Source organism: Gnatocerus cornutus, unplaced genomic scaffold (assembly GCF_029298725.1).
Source record: "Gnatocerus cornutus isolate USDA-ARS CGAHR unplaced genomic scaffold, icGnaCorn1.1 ctg00000304.1, whole genome shotgun sequence".
In the NCBI taxonomy this organism is placed as follows: Eukaryota; Metazoa; Arthropoda; class Insecta; order Coleoptera; family Tenebrionidae; genus Gnatocerus; species Gnatocerus cornutus.
Window position 1 is genome coordinate 1,948 of NW_028275623.1, and position 13,053 is coordinate 15,000.

The 13,053-nt window shown below is 38.0% G+C and overlaps 1 non-coding gene across 1 annotated transcript; it reads right to left on the reverse strand.

Annotated features, from left to right (window-relative positions):
* On the reverse strand, positions 1–1,924 carry LOC148165483 (small subunit ribosomal RNA). Its single transcript, XR_015771434.1, has one exon. It is a non-coding gene; the product is annotated as a small subunit ribosomal RNA (ribosomal RNA).
* Between the last annotated feature and the right edge of the window lie 11,129 nt (positions 1,925–13,053).

Below are 13,053 nucleotides of genomic sequence, written 5' to 3' on the forward strand. Positions count from 1 at the left end.
TAATGATCCTTCCGCAGGTTCACCTACGGAAACCTTGTTACGACTTTTACTTCCTCTAAATGATCAAGTTTGGTCATCTTCCCAGCGACATCGACGACGTCGAAAACGCCATCGCGTACCGGTCCGAAGACCTCACTAAATCATTCAATCGGTAGTAGCGACGGGCGGTGTGTACAAAGGGCAGGGGACGTAATCAACGCGAGCTTATGACTCACGCTTACTGGGAATTCCTCGTTCATGGGGAACAATTGCAAGCCCCAATCCCTAGCACGAAGGAGGTTCAGCGGGTTACCCGGACCGCTCGGTCAGGGAGGGACACGCTGATTCCTTCAGTGTAGCGCGCGTGCGGCCCAGAACATCTAAGGGCATCACAGACCTGTTATTGCTCAATCTCGTGCGGCTAGAAGCCGCCTGTCCCTCTAAGAAGAATTGTTTGTACGCCGACAGTAAAAACCGCGCACGACCACCGGGCGAACCCAGGATCGACGGGCCTTTGGGATGTCGAAATACGCCTATTTAGCAGGCTAGAGTCTCGTTCGTTATCGGAATTAACCAGACAAATCGCTCCACCAACTAAGAACGGCCATGCACCACCACCCACCGAATCAAGAAAGAGCTCTCAATCTGTCAATCCTTCCGGTGTCCGGGCCTGGTGAGGTTTCCCGTGTTGAGTCAAATTAAGCCGCAGGCTCCACTCCTGGTGGTGCCCTTCCGTCAATTCCTTTAAGTTTCAGCTTTGCAACCATACTTCCCCCGGAACCCAAAAGCTTTGGTTTCCCGGAAGCTGCCCGCCGAGTCATCGGAAGAACGTCGGCGGATCGCTAGCTGGCATCGTTTATGGTTAGAACTAGGGCGGTATCTGATCGCCTTCGAACCTCTAACTTTCGTTCTTGATCAATGAAAGCGTTTTTGGCAAATGCTTTCGCTTCTGTCCGTCTTGCGACGATCCAAGAATTTCACCTCTAACGTCGCAATACGAATGCCCCCATCCGTTCCTATTAATCATTACCTCGGGGTTCCGAAAACCAACAAAATAGAACCGAGGTCCTATTCCATTATTCCATGCACACAGTATTCAGGCGAAGTTTTAGCCTGCTTTAAGCACTCTAATTTGTTCAAAGTAAACGTGCCGGCCCACCTCGACACTCAATGAAGAGCACCGCGGCGGGATTGAGTTGGGCCGCCCTCTCGAGCTAAGCCCACCGGCAGGACGTCCCGCGGCACGCCAGTTGACACCGCGAACGATGAACCGGCGGCGCGGGACACAGATTCGACTACGAGCTTTTTAACCGCAACAACTTTAATATACGCTATTGGAGCTGGAATTACCGCGGCTGCTGGCACCAGACTTGCCCTCCAATTGATCCTCGTTAAAGGGTTTAGAGTGTACTCATTCCGATTACGGGGCCTCGGATGAGTCCCGTATCGTTATTTTTCGTCACTACCTCCCCGTGCCGGGAGTGGGTAATTTGCGCGCCTGCTGCCTTCCTTGGATGTGGTAGCCGTTTCTCAGGCTCCTCTCCGGAATCGAACCCTGATTCCCCCGTTACCCGTTACAACCATGGTAGGCGCAGAACCTACCATCGACAGTTGATAAGGCAGACATTTGAAAGATGCGTCGCCGGTGCGAGACCGTGCGATCAGCGTAAAGTTATTCAGAGTCACCAAGTTGTACGATGACGGAGACCGCCACCGATTGGTTTTGATCTAATAAAAGCGCTCCTTCCGTTTCCGGTTGGAGCTCTGTTTGCATGTATTAGCTCTAGAATTACCACAGTTATCCAAGTAAATGTGGGTACGATCTAAGGAACCATAACTGATTTAATGAGCCTTTCGCGGTTTCACCTTAATTTGGCTTGTACTGAGACATGCATGGCTTAATCTTTGAGACAAGCATATGACTACTGGCAGGATCAACCAGGGAACTGCGTTCTTGTTTTAAAATAAGAGAGTTTTAGTCTTTCTTTCCTTCTAGTCATATAAGCTACAATAATCGTAGAATTTCGGAAAGACACCTGCTGCTCTTATAAAAAACTGAACACTTTCCTATTATTGTTTTGAAGAAAGTGTGCGTGTCTGCGAAACGAAAACCTCGTAAGAAGAGACGTAACGCCACGCGATCTTTCTGGATGGAAAATTTTTCGGACATTTTTCTCACATCATCCTTGATTGAATCTCCTGCAACAATTTTATTCTTATTCATCCGTTCTAAGTTGTCGTCGTCGTCGAAATAAATAATTTTGTACACACTTCGGGGTACACGTTTGTCAAAATTCATGAAATGCAACGTAACATTTTTACTTTAATAAATTTTTACAGTGCATTCAGATCGACTAAACGAACAACGACGGATGAATTGATTTATGGATTTTTATTTGTTGCGACTCATCGGAGGAGAGAGTGAAGAAAAAATAATCCAATATCATGGTTACGGAATAATTTTCTATGACTTTTTCATCCTTGTTTGAATCTTGCAACAATTAATTTTATTCATCCGTTCTAAGGTTGTCGTCGTCGTCGAAATAAATAATTTGTACACATTTCGGTACACGTTTGTCAAAATTCATGAAATGCAACGTAACATTTTACTTTAATAAATTTTTACAGTGCATTCAGATCGACTAAACGAACAACGACGGATGGATTACTTATTTTTGTTGCGACTCATCGGACGAAAAGTAGAAACATAATCCTCCATTGTAATATAGTTTTTACGGAAAATTTTTCTTTTATTTTATATCCTTGATTGAATGCTGCATTTTATCCGTCTTTTTTTCGTCAAAAACAGAGATCAATGCGATTCATCGGACGAAGAAATAATTTCCCAGTTCAAAATTTAGAGAGTTTTGGGCACATCGACTTGAAATTTTATCGTAAAGAAAAATTATCGTCGTCGACAAGCAAAAGTTCAAACATTCTCCATACTCTTCGCTAGATTGAAAGCGACGGTTTATTGTGAGATTTCTCTTAGAAATATTCACACGTTACGAGTTTATGAAATTTTATTTATTTCAAAAATTCTCGCTCGGACTTTAGTGAGTTGACGCATTTGTTAATTTTTGGTCGTTCTGACACGAACACATAAAATCTTTGATTGCATTTGGACCGCTAACATAGAAACGCTCGCCGCATCCGCAATCTCGCTCTCGCTGTGCATGGTCAATGGCAAGATTTGTCATCCCTCAAACGATGGTGGGTCCACAGGGTACACATTCCGGCCATCGTCCCAACTACGGGTAAGTCGCGGTGTACGAGAGGTAACAAGATAATCGGACGCACATAAAATCACATTTCGATCGTACGCTTTTGTCCGCTGCTACATACCACCACTACTATCCCTATATATGCCAGCGCGGCAGCGTTCAGCTCTGAATCACTCGATGCGCGAAACGGTCGAAATCCCATAGCGCGCCGGCCGCTCGCTATGGGCGAGGGGTCGGGTAAATCGGTCTGATCGCTCGGTGCAAAAGTCCGTTTGGGTACTTAGAGACGGAATTTTAAAATTCTGATTTCGCAGATCAATTTCAAGGGTCATTAGGACTCGAATGCCGTTAACGGTGTTTTGAAAAAAATATTTTTTACGTTTTTACGGCATTTCGACCGAACACCTCAGTTCCGACTTCGGACTTAGAATAATTTTCATCAAAATTTCGAACGCCTCAGTTTCCAGAGGGTTTTAGATCCCGTTTAGTTAGGGGTTTGAAATTATCACAGCCACCCTTGTTTGGTGTTAGTTCGACCGTAACTTTTGTTCGTTTGCATTTAATTTCGATTTTTCTCGGACTTTTGGTCAATGTAAATTTATCAACCGCTACACTTCCGACTTCGGACTTAGACGAATGAGCGCCGAACGCTACAGTTTCGACTTCGGACTTAGAAAAATTTCGCTCGACCGCCACAGTTTCGAATTGGACTTAGAAAAATTTCGGTCGAACGCCTCAGTTTCGAATCGGACTTAGAAAAATTTTGGTCGACCGCTACAGTTTCGACTTCGGACTTAGAAAAATTTCGTTCGAACGCTACAGTTTCGACTTCGGACTTAGAAAAATTTCGCTCGACCGCCACAGTTCCAACATGAGACTTAGAAAAATTTTCATCAAAAATTCGATCACCTCAGTTTCGACTACGGACTTAGAAAAATTTCGGTCAACCGCCACAGTTCCTACTTCGGTCTTAGAAAAATTTTGATGAAAATTTTGAACGCCTCAGTTTCCAGAGGGTTTTAGATCCCGTTTAATTAGAAGCTTGAAATTATAAAATCTACCTTCTATCGATGTTAGTTCGACCCAAACATTTGTTCGTTTGCATTTAATTTCGATTTTTCTCGTACTTTTGGTCAATGTAAATTTGTCAACCGCTACACTTCCGACTTCGGACTTAGACGAATGAGCGCCGAACGCTACAGTTTCGACTTCGGACTTAGAAAAATTTCGTTCGAACGCTACAGTTTCGACTTCGGACTTGGAAAAATTTCGCTCGACCGCCACAGTTCCAACATGAGACTTAGAAAAATTTTTATCAAAAATTCGAACACCTCAGTTTCGACTACGGACTTAGAAAAATTTCGCTCGACCGCCACAGTTCCTATTTCGGACTTAGAAAAATTTTCATCAAAATTTCGAACGCCTCAGTTTCCAGAGGGTTTTAGATCCCGTTTAATTAGGAGCTTGAAATTATAAAATCTACCTTCTATCGATGCTAGTTCGACCCAAACATTTGTTCGTTTGGATTTAATTTCGATTTTTCTCGGACTTTTGGTCAATGTAAATTTGTCAACCGCTACACTTCCGAGTTCGGACTTAGACGAATGAGCGCCGAACGCTACAGTTTCGACTTCGGACTTAGAAAAATTTTGTTCGAACGCTACAGTTTCGAATCGGACTTAGAAAAATTTTGGTCGACCGCTACAGTTTCGACTTCGGACTTAGAAAAATTTTGTTCGAACGCTACAGTTTCGACTTCGGACTTGGAAAAATTTCGATCGAACGCCACAGTTCCGACTTTTTTTCGAAACTGTAGCGTTCAGTCAAATTGCCGTAAAAACGTAAAAAACTTTTTTTACAAAACATGGTCGACAGCATTCGAGTCCTAATAATCCTTGAAATTGATCTGCGAAATCAGAATTTTAAAATTCCGTCTCTAAGTACCCAAACGGACTTTTGCACCGAGCGATCAGACCGTTTTACTCTACCCCTCGCCCATAGCGAGCGGCCGGCGCACTATGGGATTTCGATCGTTTCACGCATCGAGCGATTCAGAGCTGATCGCTGCCGCGGCGGCATATATAGGGAGTACTGATGGTAAGTGGCAGCGATGACGGACAAGTACGCACGATGAATGGATTGACATGAAATCAAATGTGCGCGTCCGTACGATCTGTTACCTCTCGTACATCGCGACCCCGTTTAATGATATTATGCTAAATTAAAAATAAAAATACATCGATGAAATAAAAAGTGGTAAATCTCTAGAAAGACAATATACCGCTGTGAATAAAAATTTCTCGATGAATAGCGAAATGTGAATTAGTCCGCCTGTAACGTGCATTTTGCGAACGAATTAGCTAATTCACCGCTAGTTAAAAAACGTGACCACCCAGTGCTCTTATCCAAAGTCGTCTGCAAATGAGATGAAATTAATAATCTTGACTCTAATGCAGACGACAAATTGAATTGAATAATTTACTTGAATAATGTGACGGATCTATAAAATAAAACACAAAGCCCGAAACACCAAGCAGTAAAAATCTCGATTATTGTTCCGCCCGTTGAAAAACAAAAGATCCGTCACATGGTAAGCAGAACTGGTGAAAATTGTGAAAGACTTGTTTCTCCTCCGATAACAAGCTTGAATTAAATATGATCAAGTGAATGATATTGGAAACCAAAGAACGAAACTGAGGAGAAGCAAATGTTCAGTAATATATTATGAATAATTATAATATTAATATAAATAATAATATTATATTAAAAATGGGAATTGTATGTGGTTGATGGAAAAAGTTTTTTTTTCTGTTGACCGCTACAGTTCCCAATTTGGACTTAAAAAAAAAAAAAAAAAAAAAAAAAAAAAAAAAAAAAAAATGTGTATACGGAAGGTAAAAAGCAAAAAATAAAATATTTTATTATTTTTTTTACGGGTCCCTACCGCTACAGTTCCCACTGAATGTGTCCTTTTCGCGCTAAGTCCATGCAGTCGCTACAGTTCCGAAACTGGACTTGTAAAAATTTCGACATTTTTGAACGCATCAGTTCCGAACGAGGTTTCAAAACTGTAGCGTTCGGTGTAAACGCATCAGTTCCGAATGAGTTTTCGCAACTGTGGCGTTTCATTTTTGTGCTTTCATGGTTGCATAAACAATCGCCAGTGTGAACGCTTCAGTTCCGAATGAGTTTTCGAAACTGTAGCGTTTCATATTTCTGCTTTCATGGTTGCATAAGCAATCGCCAGTGTGAACGCTTCAGTTCCGAATAGATTTTCGAAACTGTAGCGTTCAATGTGAACGCTTCAGTTCCGACTTTGGACTTAGAATAATTTTCATCAAAATTCGAACGCCACAGTTTCGAAAGGGTTTTAGATCCCGTTTAGTTAGGGACTTAAAATTATGACATCCACTTTCGATTAATGTTAGTTCGGTCCGAACTTTTGTTCATTTCCATTTAATTTCAATTTTTCTCGGACTTTTGGTCTTTGTTAATTTTGTCCTTTCGAAACTGTAACGTTCAAAGTGAACGCCTCAGTTCCGAATAGATTCTCGAAACTGTAGCGTTCAATGTGAACGCTTCAGTTCCGAATAGATTCTCGAAACTGTAGCGTTCAATGTGAACGCTTCAGTTCCGAATAGATTCTCGAAACTGTAGCGTTCAATATGAACGCTTCAGTTCCGAATAGATTCTCGAAACTGTAGCGTTCAATGTGAACGCTTCAGTTCCGACTTTGGACTTGGAATAATTTTCATCAAAATTCGAACGCCACAGTTTCGAAAGGGTTTTAGATCCCGTTTAGTTAGGGACTTAAAATTATGACATCCACTTTCGATTAATGTTAGTTCGGTCCGAACTTTTGTTCGTTTTCATTTAATTTCGATTTTTCTCGGACATTTAGACTATGCGAATTTTAGATTTTTCAAGCTGTAGCGTTTGGCGAGAACGCCGCAGTTACGGACAGGTTTTGTGTCAGACTTTCAATAATCTGAAAAAACTCCGAAAAAAGAAAATAATTAGTGTTTTCATGGTTGCATAACAATTTAAAATTCATGCACAAAAATAATCCATCTATATTTCCGTTATTCAAGAATGCAAAGGAAAGACGAAAGTTCGGCAACAATTAGTTTCCGCGGTTGCATAACCATTCAAACGTTATGCTTAAACACAATCCATTTACGATATATAATAAAAATAAAGCTTTATTATCAACTTTGAAGTCCATTCTATTGCTGATCTTTAGACCTATAGATTAGGTCAAGATGTCAAATGTCAAAAAACAACTACAGGTTCCTGTATTTGTAGCAATGCTGGCGCCATCTGTAGAACAGTTACCTAAACTTGAAAGTCAAAAAAATTACAGCTTTCTGTAACTATTAATGTTGGTATCGCCACCTGTTAGTCGAAAACATAATTTAGTGGCGCCATCTATATGACAGGTCTGGAACTTCAGAAATGTCAAAAATTACAAGATTCTGGGTTAATTTACGTATTTTTCTTGAATTTTAAGCATAATTTGACCTGACCTGACCCTAAAATGGCGCCATCTATGTGTCAGGTCTGGAACTTCAGAAATGTCAAAAATTACAAGATTGTGGGTTAATTTACGTATATTTCTTGAATTTTAAGCATAATTTGACCTAACTGACCCTAAAATGGCGCCATCTATGTGTCAGGTCTGGAACTTCAGAAATGTCAAAAATTACAAGATTCTGGGTTAATTTACGTATTTTTCTTGAATTTTAAGCATAATTTGACCTGACCTGACCCTAAAATGGCGTCATCTATATGACAGGTCTGGAACTTCATAAATGTCAAAAATTACAAGATTCTGGGTTAATTTACGTATTTTTCTTGAATTTTAAGCATAATTTGACCTGACCTGACCCTAAAATGGCGCCATCTATGTGTCAGGTCTGGAACTTCAGAAATGTCAAAAATTACTGTTTTTTCCTTTATTTTACATATTGTTTTTGAATTTTGGCGCCTATTTTAACTCAAAAATGGCGCCATCTATATGACAGGTCTGGAACTTCAGAAATGTCAAAAATTACAAGATTCTGGGTTAATTTACGTATTTTTCTTGAATTTTAAGCATAATTTGACCTGACCTGACCCTAAAATGGCGTCATCTATATGACAGGTCTGGAACTTCAGAAATGTCAAAAATTACTGTTTTTTCCTTTATTTTACATATTGTTTTTGAATTTTGGCGCCTATTTTAACTCAAAAATGGCGCCATCTATATGACAGGTCTGGAACTCCATAAATGTCAAAAATTACAAGATTCTGGGTTAATTTACGTATTTTTCTTGAATTTTAAGCATAATTTGACCTAACTGACCCTAAAATGGCGCCATCTATGTGTCAGGTCTGGAACTTCAGAAATGTCAAAAATTACAAGATTGTGGGTTAATTTACGTATATTTCTTGAATTTTAAGCATAATTTGACCTAACTGACCCTAAAATGGCGCCATCTATGTGTCAGGTCTGGAACTTCAGAAATGTCAAAAATTACAAGATTCTGGGTTAATTTACGTATTTTTCTTGAATTTTAAGCATAATTTGACCTGACCTGACCCTAAAATGGCGTCATCTATATGACAGGTCTGGAACTTCATAAATGTCAAAAATTACAAGATTCTGGGTTAATTTACGTATTTTTCTTGAATTTTAAGCATAATTTGACCTGACCTGACCCTAAAATGGCGCCATCTATGTGTCAGGTCTGGAACTTCAGAAATGTCAAAAATTACTGTTTTTTCCTTTATTTTACATATTGTTTTTGAATTTTGGCGCCTATTTTAACTCAAAAATGGCGCCATCTATATGACAGGTCTGGAACTTCAGAAATGTCAAAAATTACAAGATTCTGGGTTAATTTACGTATTTTTCTTGAATTTTAAGCATAATTTGACCTGACCTGACCCTAAAATGGCGTCATCTATGTGTCAGGTCTGGAACTTCAGAAATGTCAAAAATTACTGTTTTTTCCTTTATTTTACATATTGTTTTTGAATTTTGGCGCCTATTTTAACTCAAAAATGGCGCCATCTATATGACAGGTCTGGAACTTCAGAAATGTCAAAAATTACAAGATTCTGGGTTAATTTACGTATTTTTCTTGAATTTTAAGCATAATTTGACCTGACCTGACCCTAAAATGGCGTCATCTATGTGTCAGGTCTGGAACTTCAGAAATGTCAAAAATTACAAGATTCTGGGTTAATTTACGTATTTTTCTTGAATTTTAAGCATAATTTGACCTAACTGACCCTAAAATGGCGCCATCTATGTGTCAGGTCTGGAACTTCATAAATGTCAAAAATTACAAGATTCTGGGTTAATTTACGTATTTTTCTTGAATTTTAAGCATAATTTGACCTGACCTGACCCTAAAATGGCGTCATCTATGTGTCAGGTTTGGAACTTCAGAAATGTCAAAAATTACTGTTTTTTCCTTTATTTTACATATTGTTTTTGAATTTTGGCACCTATTTTAACTCAAAAATGGCGCCATCTATATGACAGGTCTGGAACTTCAGAAATGTCAAAAATTACAAGATTCTGGGTTAATTTACGTATTTTTCTTGAATTTTAAGCATAATTTGACCTGACCTGACCCTAAAATGGCGTCATCTATGTGTCAGGTTTGGAACTTCAGAAATGTCAAAAATTACTGTTTTTTCCTTTATTTTACATATTGTTTTTGAATTTTGGCGCCTATTTTAACTCAAAAATGGCGCCATCTATATGACAGGTCTGGAACTTCAGAAATGTCAAAAATTACAAGATTCTGGGTTAATTTACGTATTTTTCTTGAATTTTAAGCATAATTTGACCTGACCTGACCCTAAAATGGCGTCATCTATGTGTCAGGTCTGGAACTTCAGAAATGTCAAAAATTACTGGTTTTTACTTTATTTACATATTTTTTTGAAATTTGGCGCCCATTTTGACCCTAAAGTGGCGCCATCTATGTGTCAGGTCTGGAACTTCAGAAATGTCAAAAATTACTGTTTTTTCCTTTATTTTACATATTGTTTTTGAATTTTGGCGCCTATTTTGACTCAAAAATGGCGCCATCTATATGACAGGTCTGGAACTTCAGAAATGTCAAAAATTACAAGATTCTGGGTTAATTTACGTATTTTTCTTGAATTTTAAGCATAATTTGACCTGACCTGACCCTAAAATGGCGCCATCTATATGACAGGTCTGGAACTTCAGAAATGTCAAAAATTACTGTTTTTTCCTTTATTTTACATATTGTTTTTGAATTTTGGCGCCTATTTTAACTCAAAAATGGCGCCATCTATATGACAGGTCTGGAACTCCATAAATGTCAAAAATTACAAGATTCTGGGTTAATTTACGTATTTTTCTTGAATTTTAAGCATAATTTGACCTAACTGACCCTAAAATGGCGCCATCTATGTGTCAGGTCTGGAACTTCAGAAATGTCAAAAATTACAAGATTGTGGGTTAATTTACGTATATTTCTTGAATTTTAAGCATAATTTGACCTAACTGACCCTAAAATGGCGCCATCTATGTGTCAGGTCTGGAACTTCAGAAATGTCAAAAATTACAAGATTCTGGGTTAATTTACGTATTTTTCTTGAATTTTAAGCATAATTTGACCTGACCTGACCCTAAAATGGCGTCATCTATATGACAGGTCTGGAACTTCATAAATGTCAAAAATTACAAGATTCTGGGTTAATTTACGTATTTTTCTTGAATTTTAAGCATAATTTGACCTGACCTGACCCTAAAATGGCGCCATCTATGTGTCAGGTCTGGAACTTCAGAAATGTCAAAAATTACTGTTTTTTCCTTTATTTTACATATTGTTTTTGAATTTTGGCGCCTATTTTAACTCAAAAATGGCGCCATCTATATGACAGGTCTGGAACTTCAGAAATGTCAAAAATTACAAGATTCTGGGTTAATTTACGTATTTTTCTTGAATTTTAAGCATAATTTGACCTGACCTGACCCTAAAATGGCGTCATCTATGTGTCAGGTCTGGAACTTCAGAAATGTCAAAAATTACTGTTTTTTCCTTTATTTTACATATTGTTTTTGAATTTTGGCGCCTATTTTAACTCAAAAATGGCGCCATCTATATGACAGGTCTGGAACTTCAGAAATGTCAAAAATTACAAGATTCTGGGTTAATTTACGTATTTTTCTTGAATTTTAAGCATAATTTGACCTGACCTGACCCTAAAATGGCGTCATCTATGTGTCAGGTCTGGAACTTCAGAAATGTCAAAAATTACAAGATTCTGGGTTAATTTACGTATTTTTCTTGAATTTTAAGCATAATTTGACCTAACTGACCCTAAAATGGCGCCATCTATGTGTCAGGTCTGGAACTTCATAAATGTCAAAAATTACAAGATTCTGGGTTAATTTACGTATTTTTCTTGAATTTTAAGCATAATTTGACCTGACCTGACCCTAAAATGGCGTCATCTATGTGTCAGGTTTGGAACTTCAGAAATGTCAAAAATTACTGTTTTTTCCTTTATTTTACATATTGTTTTTGAATTTTGGCACCTATTTTAACTCAAAAATGGCGCCATCTATATGACAGGTCTGGAACTTCAGAAATGTCAAAAATTACAAGATTCTGGGTTAATTTACGTATTTTTCTTGAATTTTAAGCATAATTTGACCTGACCTGACCCTAAAATGGCGTCATCTATGTGTCAGGTTTGGAACTTCAGAAATGTCAAAAATTACTGTTTTTTCCTTTATTTTACATATTGTTTTTGAATTTTGGCGCCTATTTTAACTCAAAAATGGCGCCATCTATATGACAGGTCTGGAACTTCAGAAATGTCAAAAATTACAAGATTCTGGGTTAATTTACGTATTTTTCTTGAATTTTAAGCATAATTTGACCTGACCTGACCCTAAAATGGCGTCATCTATGTGTCAGGTCTGGAACTTCAGAAATGTCAAAAATTACTGGTTTTTACTTTATTTACATATTTTTTTGAAATTTGGCGCCCATTTTGACCCTAAAGTGGCGCCATCTATGTGTCAGGTCTGGAACTTCAGAAATGTCAAAAATTACTGTTTTTTCCTTTATTTTACATATTGTTTTTGAATTTTGGCGCCTATTTTGACTCAAAAATGGCGCCATCTATATGACAGGTCTGGAACTTCAGAAATGTCAAAAATTACAAGATTCTGGGTTAATTTACGTATTTTTCTTGAATTTTAAGCATAATTTGACCTGACCTGACCCTAAAATGGCGCCATCTATGTGTCAGGTCTGGAACTTCAGAAATGTCAAAAATTACTGTTTTTTCCTTTATTTTACATATTGTTTTTGAATTTTGGCGCCTATTTTAACTCAAAAATGGCGCCATCTATATGACAGGTCTGGAACTCCATAAATGTCAAAAATTACAAGATTCTGGGTTAATTTACGTATTTTTCTTGAATTTTAAGCATAATTTGACCTAACTGACCCTAAAATGGCGCCATCTATGTGTCAGGTCTGGAACTTCATAAATGTCAAAAATTACAAGATTCTGGGTTAATTTACGTATTTTTCTTGAATTTTAAGCATAATTTGACCTAACTGACCCTAAAATGGCGCCATCTATGTGTCAGGTCTGGAACTTCAGAAATGTCAAAAATTACAAGATTCTGGGTTAATTTACGTATTTTTCTTGAATTTTAAGCATAATTTGACCTGACCTGACCCTAAAATGGCGTCATCTATATGACAGGTCTGGAACTTCATAAATGTCAAAAATTACAAGATTCTGGGTTAATTTACGTATTTTTCTTGAATTTTAAGCATAATTTGACCTGACCTGACCC